This window comes from Pinus tabuliformis, chromosome 7, assembly GCF_031772625.1.
Source record: "Pinus tabuliformis cultivar Carrire ecotype Pingquan chromosome 7, CPIR1, whole genome shotgun sequence".
Lineage (NCBI taxonomy): Eukaryota > Viridiplantae > Streptophyta > Pinopsida > Pinales > Pinaceae > Pinus > Pinus tabuliformis.
Genome location: NC_142293.1, coordinates 1,805,129,897 through 1,805,143,662, shown reverse-complemented (window position 1 = coordinate 1,805,143,662; position 13,766 = coordinate 1,805,129,897). Strand labels below are relative to the sequence as shown.

The following is a 13,766-nucleotide window of genomic DNA, read 5'->3' as shown; positions in this document are numbered from 1 at the left end:
ACTAGTCTAGGGGTTTAAGCGTTTATCCATAGACACTAAAACTTCCCAAAACACTAAGGTATACATTTTGTGTGGAATGCAGGACACAATGCCCAATGAAGGACACAATGCGCTATAATTCACTTCCCGCATAGATCTAGTGTGCTTCAGCACATTATCTCTCACTGCTGCCTATGCTGATCCCTTGAGGGTCAATTTCCCATCTAGGAGCTGAAGTTTTTGAGCCAATTTTATCCGGTTTGAATGATTTCTGAATGTCAATGATGTTTTGTTTCTGAAAATAATGTTTCATCTCCTTACTTGACCCTACTTAGACTAGGATTGATAAATGTTTCTTATGTACTTACTTTATCATTTTCAATCTATAGTCGAAAGTTAGTTTATTGATCAATTGATCTTTAGTGAAAGAAAGTGTCGTAAAATCGTCTTTTCCTTCGAAAAATGAATTGTCACCAAATCTTCATTCATGAAAGATCAATTGATTAATGTGTGAAAATGATTAGTATTTTCATTGAAAGTGTTGTAATTCCTCATTTCTTTGAAAATGAAAGTGTCGTAAAGTCTTCCTTTCCTTGAAAAGAAATTGTCACAAAATCATCCTTTTTATGAAAAGAGATTTTTTGATCAATTATGCATATTTCCTTTTTGTTCATTCACATTAAGGGAAATTGAAAAGAAATACATGCATGTTGCATTGAAAATTTTTGTGTGTGTTGATAAGGAATAGTGTAGGGAATTTGCATTTAGATTGTGCTCTTTGTTATTTGATCAAAAGAAATTTGATTGCTCTATCCCTAAGTAGCTAGGATTTCCATGGTTAAATTGAATGGAAAGAATGCTTATCATGATATTTGCATTCCTAGGAATTTCAGAATACATCACGTGGTGAACTTGAAAGGAAAATTCCTAAGCAAGATCAACTTAAAATAAACATCAATTTACCTAATGGAGCATTGTCATTAACACAAACATTTAGTGGTTCTAGGCTAGAGACGTGTTCCGACATCGTAAAACAAAGCAACTGTCACTAACTTGTCTGGAATACATCCCGAGTGTGATACCTCATTCCACGTACGTGAGTATATCGTAGCTCATCCACGTACCTTTGGGTATATAGGGCGGTGTTACAGTACATAAATTATATGGGAATGCTCTCACTGTGCGGTTGTACATTAGACAGCGCTTATACGGACTGGGCCTCCGCGTACCTTCGGGTATATATGGGAGGACAAATCTAGGTTTCTATCCATCCTTAAGTAACCGAGTTGGCCGCCTTGTAAATTGTGATACACCGAACAAAGCATTCGGGGAGATTGCCTGCTCATACTTCTTGGTTCGCGAGGAGGTATTCTAGCACACCCCCTTTTTGCTTATTTCTTTTTTGATAATAAAACTAATCAGTAATCGTAGAGAAACATCAACCCTTACCTCGTCGTTTGCAAAGAACAGCGAGAAAACTGCCTTTGCCTCCTGAAGCGACACCAATTTGGGCAAAGTAGTCTCACTTAATTGAGTCTAGTACATCAAGAACTCCTAGTTCTTCATCTTAGTTACCTGAATCATATATTCCGGTAAGTACAAAGACTCCAGTTACTCCAACTATTTTTGGTACATCTGTTCCTGAAGAAGAAGTTTCGCAGTTACCTGAGGACATTAGCACTGATCCTAGTGAAACAATAACCAAAGTTGTTCAACCACAAGTTGATCCTCAACTTGAGATTGCTCAACAAGAAAGTACTTTTGAATTTGAATCAGTTCAACTAGAAGTTAATCCAGAAACAATCCCAGTTCAAACAGAAGTTACATCTAAACCTGAAGTTGTTCAGGAACCTCTTACTGAAACTGTTGTTCATTTACCAGAACATCTGGACTTCGAAGTTGAACATTTGGAAGTTGTTACTTTATTGGTTACCCCTCAGACATCAGTAACTATTGAAACTTCAACTTCACCAACACCAGAAATCTTTTACAGACTTGATGGTGAAGTTCTTCCACCAGGTTTGATTGCCATAGAGGAGGAATTGGAAGAAGATTCCACACCTGAAACCCTGTTTAACTTTGGAACTGGGCTTTATTTTTACCCAAATACTCCTGATTTCTTTACCTCATTTCAAGTACCCATAGAATCTTTAGGACAACTTTTGGGCCACTTAACTATGGTTGAACAACTGTTAACGTCTCAAATTGTATCATCTGATGCAGCTACAACAGATTCATCTGTTGTCACTTCTTCGATGTTTTCTATCACACCTGAGTTGCACTTGTATGGTGAATCATCTGTCTCAATTGGTTACCAATCATTATCTAGAACCCACTCAGGGGTTACTTCTACACCATGGTCATCACCCATGTCCTAAACTGGAATTTTACCTGGTTCTTCTCTAATGGGAACTCAATAGTTTGATCCTGCATATCAGTATCAAGCTGGGTAATCTGGTCAACCGAGACCTATGTATCCATTAAATACTGGATTGCCACCATATGGAGAGAAATATGCTTATTCACCGTATCCTCCTTATTCTAGGGGACTACCATATGGTAATATCCCACAGTATTCAGGTCAACCTGGAATTAGAGTTTGTCAATGGCAACCAACAATGCCAGTTCAATCAAGGCTTGTGTATCCAACACAACCAATGCAAATTGTGTTAGCTATTCCTACTACACCTATTGTTACTATTGTACCATAGTCACAAGTTCAAACTGTTGTATCACAACCTGTTCAAACTGATCCTTCTACCTTGCAATCATAAGTTTCAAGTCAAGAAGTTCAAATTCCTCAAGTTGTTGTACAACAACCACTTGTTTCTAGAGTTCAACAACAACCTCAGGTTAGTGTACCCTTATCTGGACTGACCCAGGCTTACACTGGTATAGTTTATTCACAACCTAGCCAACCTCTCATTGCCGGACAACAACAACTGTTGAATCCACAACAGTTATACCAACAACAACAACAATTGATTCAACAACTGTGGCAGCCTCAATTTCAACAACCCCAATTCCAGCAGTACCAACCTCAGTTTGGACCTGTTTCACAGGCTCAACCTAGTTTTGGTCAATCTCAAGCTTACCAAGGTCAAGGTCAACAAGGCTTTGCAGGTTATGGACAACCACTTATTCAACCTGGTTATCAACAACCACCTTACACTGGTTTTGTTCAACAACCATACCAAGGTTACCAAATGCAGATGCCCTATGCCAATATGCAAAGACCTATTGCCTAGGCAATTCCATCATATCCTGGGTATGCTCAACCTGACTTGAATCGACAGTTGCCATTTGTAGCAACTTTAGAATTACCAGATTTAAATCATCTCACTAATGATCCAATCTTATATGCACCTTGGTGGCTGGTAATTCCACATAAGTTACCATCTAAAATTCTGAAGTTTAACAGAAATCTTGGAGAAGACCCATCAAATCATGTTATGACCTTTCATTTGTGGTGTTCATCTAACTCCTTAAATGATGATTCGGTCAGACTTTGTCTTTTCCAAAGAACACTTACTGGTCCAGCTGCTAAATGGTACATTGAATTACCAAGATCTTCTTTCAATAACTTCACCACTTTAGCCACTACTTTTTTGACCCACTTCCAGTTACCTATCAGATACGAAACTGGAACGGAACTCCTAACCAAATTTAAACAGACTACTGCTACCCATATATCAGATCACATTCATGAGTGGCGGCGTCATCGTTGAATGGTTAAGACATATGTTCCCGATCAACTTTTAGCTGAGTGGTTCATAAAATCCTTGTTGCCATCAATCACTGAGGATGTGGCAAAAGGTGGAGTCATCACAGAAGAGCAAGTCATTGCTCGTGCCCAATACTTGGATTTAATTTACACACAATTTGGCACGCTTTATGATAAAATTCCCAATGCACCTTGACTAGCTTTCACTGTTCCACCTCCTCCATAATCGAGTAAGGACTCTCATGTCGCGACGGTGTGATCGATTATTCAAGCACACAATCAGCAGGAAGACCATCTAGTCAAACTCTTGTTGTTTCCAATCAAACTACCAATGCATCAGAAAATACTCTTGCCTCCGAGATTAATGTCATGTCATCTGACAAAGGCAAAAATCCAAAGCAACCAGCAGGCAAGAAAAAGGGGAAGAACAAAAAGAAACAAGAAAATTCCCCTCTAGAGAAATCATCTGATTCCTCTACCACAGCAAGGAAACCTCGTTATCCATGTCTGATATGTAATGACGAGCATTATACAAGAGATTGTCCACATCGCTCTGAGGTCTCTAAACTTTTAAATATTTCGAACACATTGGCAGTGTTCACAGATCCATTTCCAACCCTAGAAACACATTTGGTTGCAACAAACCATGCTTTCACATCCCAAGTACTTATGTTATCCATTGCAAAGCCACAAAATGATGTTTTGGTGTCAACAAGAAACAAAGATTATGGAAATCCATCGTCGTCGAATAATCAGGCCATTGATTAACCTAATCCTTCGACCTCGACTTCATCTGAAGTTGTTCCACCTATTGTACCTGAATTGACAATAAAACCACCAAAGGGAGTTGTACACAAATCAACATTCAACCATCGGGCTTGAGCAGCTCAAAACTATAACATAGTAGAAGATCTTGCTCAATCACCTTCAGTTATGTCGACACTTGAGGTGTTGAAAAATTGTCCCTCCCAGAAATAGGCTTTACTGTCAACAATAGGCGGAATAGATCCTACGGATTCAAATCTTGTGTTCTTTAACCATGCGGGATATTCACCACAGTTACCAGCGCAATTAGCTTTCCTAATCCAATTAAAAGCTCTCAATAAGAATGTTCACCGAACAATTATTGATGAGGGGGCCATCTACTTGCATTATGTCCATGAGCTGCCGAAAAACACTTGGTTCACCGCCACTGTCACGATCGCCAACCACGTTGAAAGCTTTTGATGGAAGAACGTATACTCCATGTGGGATTTTGAGTAACCTACAAGTCGAACTAGCAGGCAAAACAGTTACTGTTAAAGTGGAGGTAGTTGACGGACCCCTCGATTACAACATTTTACTAGGAAGGCCTTGGGTATATGCTATGGCTGTCATGGTTTCCACATATTTTCGTACTATTGCATTCCCTTTTAATGGAGGAATCACAATCATTGATCAGCTAGCCTTCTTTGCCAATAGTTCACAGGCTACGGCAAGCATTCCGTTGGTACACAAACCCCCGTTGTCACTTCAAAGTGTTGGAGTAGGTCTCTTTAAAGATCCTTCCCTAATGGGTACTTTTACCCTCCCGTCAGCATTTGATTGGTGGAAGTGGCAAGAGTAGAAACCTGCAACATGATTTCCTCCACCTCATCTGATTTAAGGAGGATTTCCAACCAATTTGAAGTTTACTGTAATCTTGAGGTATTGTCATTAAGCCCCATTGAATTATCATAGCAATCAATCTTTCGGGCTTGTGTAGCAAACCAAATCCACACTCAACTTTTGTATGGGTAGATAGGTCATTAGAATGTGGTACCTCTTCGGATCCTTTTTCACGTATACATTCTACGGATGAAGGAATCACCCAATCAATGATGATAGGAGAGGAACCGTGGGGAGATCATCATCATCGTTCCAATCTTCCAGATGACAAAGAAGATTATTCAAACAAGTTAAAACACCCATCAATTGTTGATTTCTTGTTGAATTCTGTTAGAGTAGATGCTATAGATTCTGAGCGTAATTTGTCAAACATAGAAGAAACAATTTCTATAAACATTTCAATCAAGCCTAATATTGTAGAGAACATTCATGTTGGAAAATCCTATTCTCCATTGGAACTTGATAATTACCGTGCTCTGTTTCGTGAATTTCGAGATATTTTTGCATGTTATTACGAGGAGATGCCAGGAATTGACTCAAGCATTGTTGAAAATGAGATTTTAATGTACCCTGATGTCAAACAAGTACGACATTAGCTTCAACCTATTCATCCTAAGAAAGTCGTTGCCATTAAAGCAGAGGCTGAAAAACTTTTGCACGCTATCTTCATTTTCCATATACCTCTTACCGACTGGGTGTTGGAAATAATACTGAGAGGGGGGGTGAATCAGTATTATCAGATCAATAAAACTTTTCAAATACTCTGAAACATATACGCGACTTCAGTTAAGTGAACCAGCATGTACACGCTACTGTGTCTAAGGAAACCAGCGTATAACCAGAAAACTTATGATTCAGTTAGTTTATCTTCAGTAAATGCATCAGGACATTATTAACCATATTAAAAGTAAACAGATCATCACACAAAAGCCACACACATGAACACCATGATATAAGGTGGAAACCCAATATGGGTGAAAACCACTTGCTGCAAGTTGTCTCTATCTTTCTTTAATAAGAGCTTCAGTTTACAATCTTTTGTACTGGTGCAGCCTTATACCAGTACGCAGGCTACAACCTGCAGAGGGCTACAACCCTCTCTCGTTCTCCAAACTTCCTTGGAAGGGAGCTCCAACCCCCTTTGCTCTTGTACTAGCTAAGACACTAGTACGTAGGTGCAGGCCTACAATCTTCTTTCCTTCAGGTACCACTTTTCATACATTTTCAGACTGGATATTCCTAAAGCACAACATTACAATCTGAAGACCATAATTCATTCAACTTTCATAGCAGATTACAAAACAACCAATACTTGCATCAACAATCTCTGAATCACTGAACCACTGATACCCTGTCAAACCCAGTCACCAGAACACAGAGCAGACTACAGAACACTGCAATAACAGTTAGACCCAACTGCAAACCCAAAAATCAAGCTTCAAAAGATATACGCTACTTCAATGAGAGAAACCCGCGTATACACGCTCTTTTAACGAAGACAACCTGCGTACAGATCTAAAAATAAATTCTCTCAACTTGAAGCTGTACCAGACATCAGTTAGATCCAGAACATAACATTGAGTCAGTATACAGATCTAGAGATACACATAATCAACCATATCATAATAGAGCATTTCAAACCATTAGATCCCGATCTGTCCTTAGATCTAGTCTTCCATCAACCGATGTGATCTCTCCTTAGCTTAGATCAAGCAACCCAGAACCTGCATACGAGATCTCTTTCTTTATCAGATATTCAAGACTTTCTCAGTGACAGTGCCTAATGATCTTCTTCTCCTTATATAGCCTTAGGCCTTGCTCAATACCAAGGGCCAAACCATAGAAATCCAATGCCATCAGCTTCAAAACTAAAGATCAACACGTCTGTCGAGATACTTTGGTCCAAATACATAGGCTCAAGTACCGAGGACTAACTACCACGGACCAAAGGGAAGCTTCTCGACATGCACGCCCTTTTCTGTTCATGAATCTGCGTGTATACGCGACTTTATATATATCGAACCTGCGTATCCGCGACTTAGTCTATAGCGTACCTGCGTGTATACGCAACTTTTGCTTAATGAACCTGCGTATATGAAAATTCTCTTCATACTTGTAGTCTGGACTGAGATCTGTCATCAAAGAGAGTTGCCATCAAGGACAACACCTGGATCGTAGCGCCACACCTGTGCCAAAATGCCAACAATCTCCCCCTTTGGACTTGATGGCAACCCCAAGATCCGTAGAATCATTCTCCCCCTTTGTCATCAAGGGCAAAGGGCTGTGCTCCCCCTGAGTACATGCTGATATCGCTGCTTGGTTGTGCTGAAACATGCTCCCCCTGATTGTAGGCAATATCTGCAAAAGATGTTCTTCAAAAGAATCAAGACTTATACACCATAAGGGACCTTCCTATCACCAAAAGACTCAATGCATACATCCATACTCCCAACTAAGAGGGGATACATCAGAACCAACCAATTATATTACATCATTCATCCCAGGCATAGTGGGGAAACCAACAAAGGCCGTTACATGACCTTGACACCATAAAAGAGATATCAAAGAAGAGATACATGACATAGAGACAACAAATCTAGATCAAGACTTATGAAAGTCACAAGCAGCATCTGATATACATCTTTTAGATCAGCAACCAAGATTTCCTTCTGAGCTCCTTCTCCTGAAACCAACAACAGTTGTGTACTAGAACCAAAAGCATCTAAATGCCAACAATGCTTTATGAGACTTTAAGCTGCTCCCCCTGAACCTGTCCCTGCTGCACCCTCTGAAACTGTGCCTGAAGAATTCTGGCATACCCATCTCAGACCTTCTCCAACCGCAGTCTGCCCTTGCTGTTCAGACCTTCATATACGCGACTTCTCCTGCATAAAACAGCGTATGCACGCGGATATGCTTTCGGCAGAACGCGTACACCATACACGCTACTTTCCCTGCATAAATCGGCGTATATACGCGGATATCCTTTACATAACTTGCGTATACCAACTTTTCTGTAGAACAGACAAGCTTCAACAGCAGGATGAAGCATCAACTACTCCCAGCTTTTGTCTGAGATATTCAAAAGTTTCCCTGGGCAGTGGTTTTGTGAGAATATCAGCAACTTGTTCCTTAGAAGGAACATACTCCAGCTTGACCTTCTTCTCAAGCACTTGTTCCCGAAGAAAATGGTACTTGATTGGTATGTGCTTGGTTTTTGAGTGCATGACTGGATTCTTTGAAATGCTGATTGCACTTGTATTATCACATAAGATAGAGACTGGTGGAGTGCAGATGATTTGAAAATCCTGCAAGGTCTGCATCATCCAAAGAAGTTGTGTGCAACAAGATGCCGCAGCCACATATTCTGCTTCAGTTGTAGATAAGGCAATCGAACTCTGTTTCTTGCTGAACCAAGATACTAATCTGGAACCCATGAAGAAAGCACCACCACTTGTGCTTTTCCTATCATCCACACTTCCGGCCCAATCTGCATCTGTGTAAGCATGAAGAGTGAGATCTGTATCTCTAGGATACCATAAGCCATAGTTTTGGGTCCCTTGAAGATACTTGAAGATTCTTTTGACTGCCTGAAGATGAGTTTCCTTTGGGTTGGCTTGAAATCTTCCAACAATTCCTACTGCATGCATAATATCTGGTCGGGTACCTGTCAAATAAAGCAAACTCCCAATCATGGATCTATAAGTTGGTTGGTGAACTGCTGTTGATTCATCATTTCCACTGAGGCTGCATCCTGTAACCATGGGGGTACAAACTGGCTTTGAATCTTCCATGCCATACTTCTTCAAGATCTGCTTGAGGTACTTGTTTTGAGACAAGAAAATACCTCCTTCATTTTGTTGGATTTGCAATCCAAGAAAGTATGTCAATTCTCCAAGTAATGACATTTCAAATTCTTTCTGCATAACAGAGGCAAAGTTTTGACTCATAGCCTCTTCATTGCTGCCAAAGATAATATCATCTACATACACAGCAAGTATTAGCAATTTGTTATTTTCAACTTTCATATAGAGATTGTTATCTACTGATCCTTTTGAAAAACCTTGTTGATGAAGATATTTGTCCAACCGATAGTACCAAGCCCTTGGAGCTTGTTTGAGACCATAGAGAGCCTTTTTCAATCTGCATACAAGGTTTGGATCATTCCCAAGAATGAAACCATCTGGCTGCTCAATATATACTTCTTCTTCTAAGTCTCCATTCAGAAAGGCTGATTTCACGTCCATTTGAAAAACCTTGAAGTTTTGAAAGCTTGAGAGAGCAAGGAACATTCGGATGGCCTCAAGTCTTGCAACGGGAGCAAAGGTCTCTTCAAAATCTATTCCTTCTTGTTGCGCATACCCTTTACAAACAAGTCTGGCCTTGTTTCTAATTACTTCTCCATTTTCATTCAATTTATTTTTGAAGACCCATTTAGTCCCTATGACATTTTTATCTTTTGGTCTAGGAACCAATTCCCAAGTATTGTTCTTTTCGATCTGCTCAAGTTCTTCATCCATTGCCTTGACACAACATTCATCTTTGCATGCCTCTTTCACATTTTGTGGTTCAGTGGAAGAGAGTAATGCCAAATAGCTTGAAGCTTCTGCAATTCTTCTTCTTGTTTGTATTCCTGCTTCTTTCTGCCCCACAATCTGAGATTCTGGATGATTCTTTTGAACATATCTGGATGGAGTCTTCTCTTCTATTCTTGTCTGCTCCTCTGGTTCTTCTTGATGCTCTTCTTCTTCTTTAGGTTCTTCTTCTTCATCATTCTGCCTTTGAGGGTAGCCTTCATCTTCTTCAATGTCTTCATGATGAACTTGCCTAAGAATATATCCCTTCTCATCGACCACTACATCAATGCTGTCAACAATTCTGCCAAGTCTTTTGTTGTAGCACTTGTATGCTTTGCTATGTGGAGAATAACCAAGAAGAATGCCTTCATCTGCTCTTGGTTCAAGTTTTCCAAGTTGCTCATCAGTATTCTTAATATAACATTTTCTCCCAAAGATTTTGAAATGCTTCACCGAAGGAGTCTCACCACTCCAGAGCTCATGAGGTGTTTGAGTGCTGTTTACTCGGACATTTGTTTTGTTAAGAATAATAACCGCAGCATGTGCAGCCTCACCCCAGAAAGTTGCGGGAGTACCTGATTCATCAAGCATAGCACGAGCCATTTGTTGAATTGTTCTGTTCATTCTTTCCACAACCCCATTTTGCTGAGGAGTTCTAGCTGTAGAGAATTCTCTTCTTATCCCATGTTCTTCACAGAAATCGAAGAATTCGTTTGAGGTAAACTCCCCACCTCTGTCAGATCTGAGGCACTTAATTTTGTGTCCTGATTCATTTTCAACCAAAGCTTTGAAGGATTTGAATTTTTCGAATGCTTCATCTTTGTGCTTCATAAGCCCTAACCAGACAAACTTGGAGAAATCGTCAATGAATAATATCAAGTATTCTTCTCCTCGAGGTGTTCTTTTTCTTAATGGACCACATGTATCTGTATGTACTAGCTCAAGAGGCATGCTAGCTAATCCTTCCTTCTCTGGAAAATTAGTTCTGGTTTGCTTTCCAAACTGACAAGATTTGCATATAGTGTTGTCTGGAATTTTGATATCTGGAAGACCACGAACTGCTTGATATTTGCATGCTTTCCTTATTTGTGAAAAGCTTAGATGCCCCAACCTCCGATGCCATAGCCAGTGTTCATCATCCTTGCTCAAATAGAATTGTTGTGGTCCTTCTTCAAATATGTATAGATTATTTGGAGTCCTTCTTCCTTTGATCACTGTTTTACCTGTATCAAGGTCACGAACACAACATCCATTTGATCTAAATATTACCTCTGTTCCTTGATCACACATCTGACTGACACTTAGAAGATTATGCTTCAATCCATCAACATACAAAACATTTCCAGCTTTGACCTTCTCTTTTAATGGAGCAACACCTTTTCCTTTTATGGCTGCAGAGATGTCGTTTCCAAAAGAAACTTTCTTCCCCTTTTCTAATGCAGTATATGACTCAAGTTTTTCTTTGTCCCCTGTCATATGCTTCGAACATCCGCTGTCAATGTACCATAGACTTTCTTAACCTTCTGCATAAAAGGCTATCCCAAATCTTTCTAGTTGCGGTTCCTTTATTCTCCATGTTCTGACATTTGAGGTTTGTTCCTTCTGAGTTGTCTTCCGGAACTTGCTCCTGCATTCAGAGTCTTCATGACCAAAGTTATTACAAATAGAGCATTCAACTTCATTTTCAAGAACTGAAAAGTTGTTATAAGTCCTTTTCATGATTCCAGTCATTCTCCCTTGCTTTTGAGCTTCTCTAGTCATGATTGTCTTGTAGGCAACACATTGAGTTGCTTTGTGACCGAAGTTATGGCAAGAAAAGCATTGGCCATTGAAGAAACTTCTGCGATAATCAGATCTATCATCCAACCGATTGTAGCTTCTATTCACATTCATTCTTGGAGCAAATTGGGAAGATTTTACCTGAGGCTGATTGTAGCTTTTGTTTGTCCTTAAGGCAGTTTGTCCCCGAGTTTCTTGATGGTCTTTATTTGAGGTAAACTGTCCCTGATTCACCTGATGACTTTTATTTGGCCTTTGCTCGCTTCTCCTTGCTGCATCAAGATAGCTTTTAGAGGTAGATGCTTGAGATGTTTCTCCATTATATCCAAGACCTGTCTTGATCAGAGGAGATCGCTGCACATTGATAATCTCATCCAAGGTTTCAGATCCTTTAACAAATTTAAGATTAATCGCTTTTGTTTTCTCAATCTCCTTTCTAAGACAAACAATCTCACATTCCAATTTTTCAAGATGTTTTTCCTTTTCATCAATTTGAAATTGTAGAGTATCAATAATCATATTCTTTTCTTCTATACATCTCTTGAGTCCAGTAATTTCATCATAAAGGTCATCCACATTTACAACATCCATATAATCATCATCTTCAAATGCCATTAACAACTTATATTTATTACCTCGTTCATCTTCATCACTGTTTGATAGACCATCACTATCTTCATGAGTGTAGTAGCTTTTCTTATTTGCACTTTGTTTCTTGTTCCATCTAGCAAGTTCCTTTCCCTTGTCATTCTTATCTTTGTGAGGACATTTGGCAGCATAATGACCTATTCTTCCACAAGCAAAACATTTAAAAGGTAACTTACCTCTGAACCTTCCAGAACCCCTTTGAAGATTTCTGACGAAATTTGATTCTTCTTCTTCATCTTCTGGCATGTGACTTGTCTCATAATAATCTTCTTTGCCTGAAGCCTTGAAAGCAGCCTCTCTTCTGTCTGATGGACCTCCTTTTCTCATTTCATAAGCAGTTAGAATTTTGTGAAGCTGAGACATAGTAAGAATTCGTAGATTTTCCTTTTCTTCTATTGCAGACACTTTAGATTCAAATTTGGGGGACAATGATCTTAGAACCTTTTCAACCACAATCGCCTCTCTTATTTCTTCACCCAAATTTTTCATGCAATTAACAATCTCATCTACCCTAAGGAAATAGTTAGCCACACTTTCATCATTATACATTCTGAGAGTCTCATACTTAATCCTGAGAGTTTGAAGTTTAGCATGCTTTACCTGTTCGTCTCCTTCATAGCTCGTGATAATTTTGTCCCATATTTCTTTTGCGGATTTATAGTGCATTACCTTCATGAATTCCGATTGGGATATACATCCCAATAGAGTACTGACTGGTTTCGCATTTGTTTCATACTTCTTTTTCTCGGCTAGATCTGTAGGAGTAGCTGAAGGAAAAGTGTAGCCTGACTCTACGATGTCCCAAACTTCTGTACCAAGAGATTGAAGATAGGCAGTAACTCTTACCTTCCAATAATTGAAGTTTGTCCCATCAAAAACCGGTGGCCTGATTGATGCTTCTTTCTCGTAGTTGCTCATGATGAATGATCTTCCTTCAAGCGATCAAGCTTCTCTGAAGGACCTGCTCTGATACCAATTGTTGGAAATAATACTGAGAGGGGGGGTGAATCAGTATTATCAGATCAATAAAACTTTTCAAATACTCTGAAACATATACGCGACTTCAGTTAAGTGAACCAGCGTGTACACGCTACTGTGTCTAAGGAAACCAGCGTATAACCAGAAAACTTATGATTCAGTTAGTTTATCTTCAGTAAATGCATCAGGACATTATTAACCATATTAAAAGTAAACAGATGCAGTATAACAGATCATCACACAAAAGCCACACACATGAACACCATGATATAAGGTGGAAACCCAATATGGGTGAAAACCACCTGCTGCAAGTTGTCTCTATCTTTCTTTAATAAGAGCTTTAGTTTACAATCTTTTGTACTGGTGCAGCCTTATACCAGTACGCAGGCTACAACCTGCAGAGGGCTACAACCCTCTCTCGTTCTCCAAACTTC

General features: G+C 39.4%; 1 pseudogene; it reads left to right on the top strand.

Annotated features, from left to right (window-relative positions):
• LOC149255573 ((R)-linalool synthase 2, chloroplastic-like) overlaps positions 1-13,766 on the top strand; it is a 149,499-nt pseudogene that overhangs the window by 64,098 nt on the left and 71,635 nt on the right.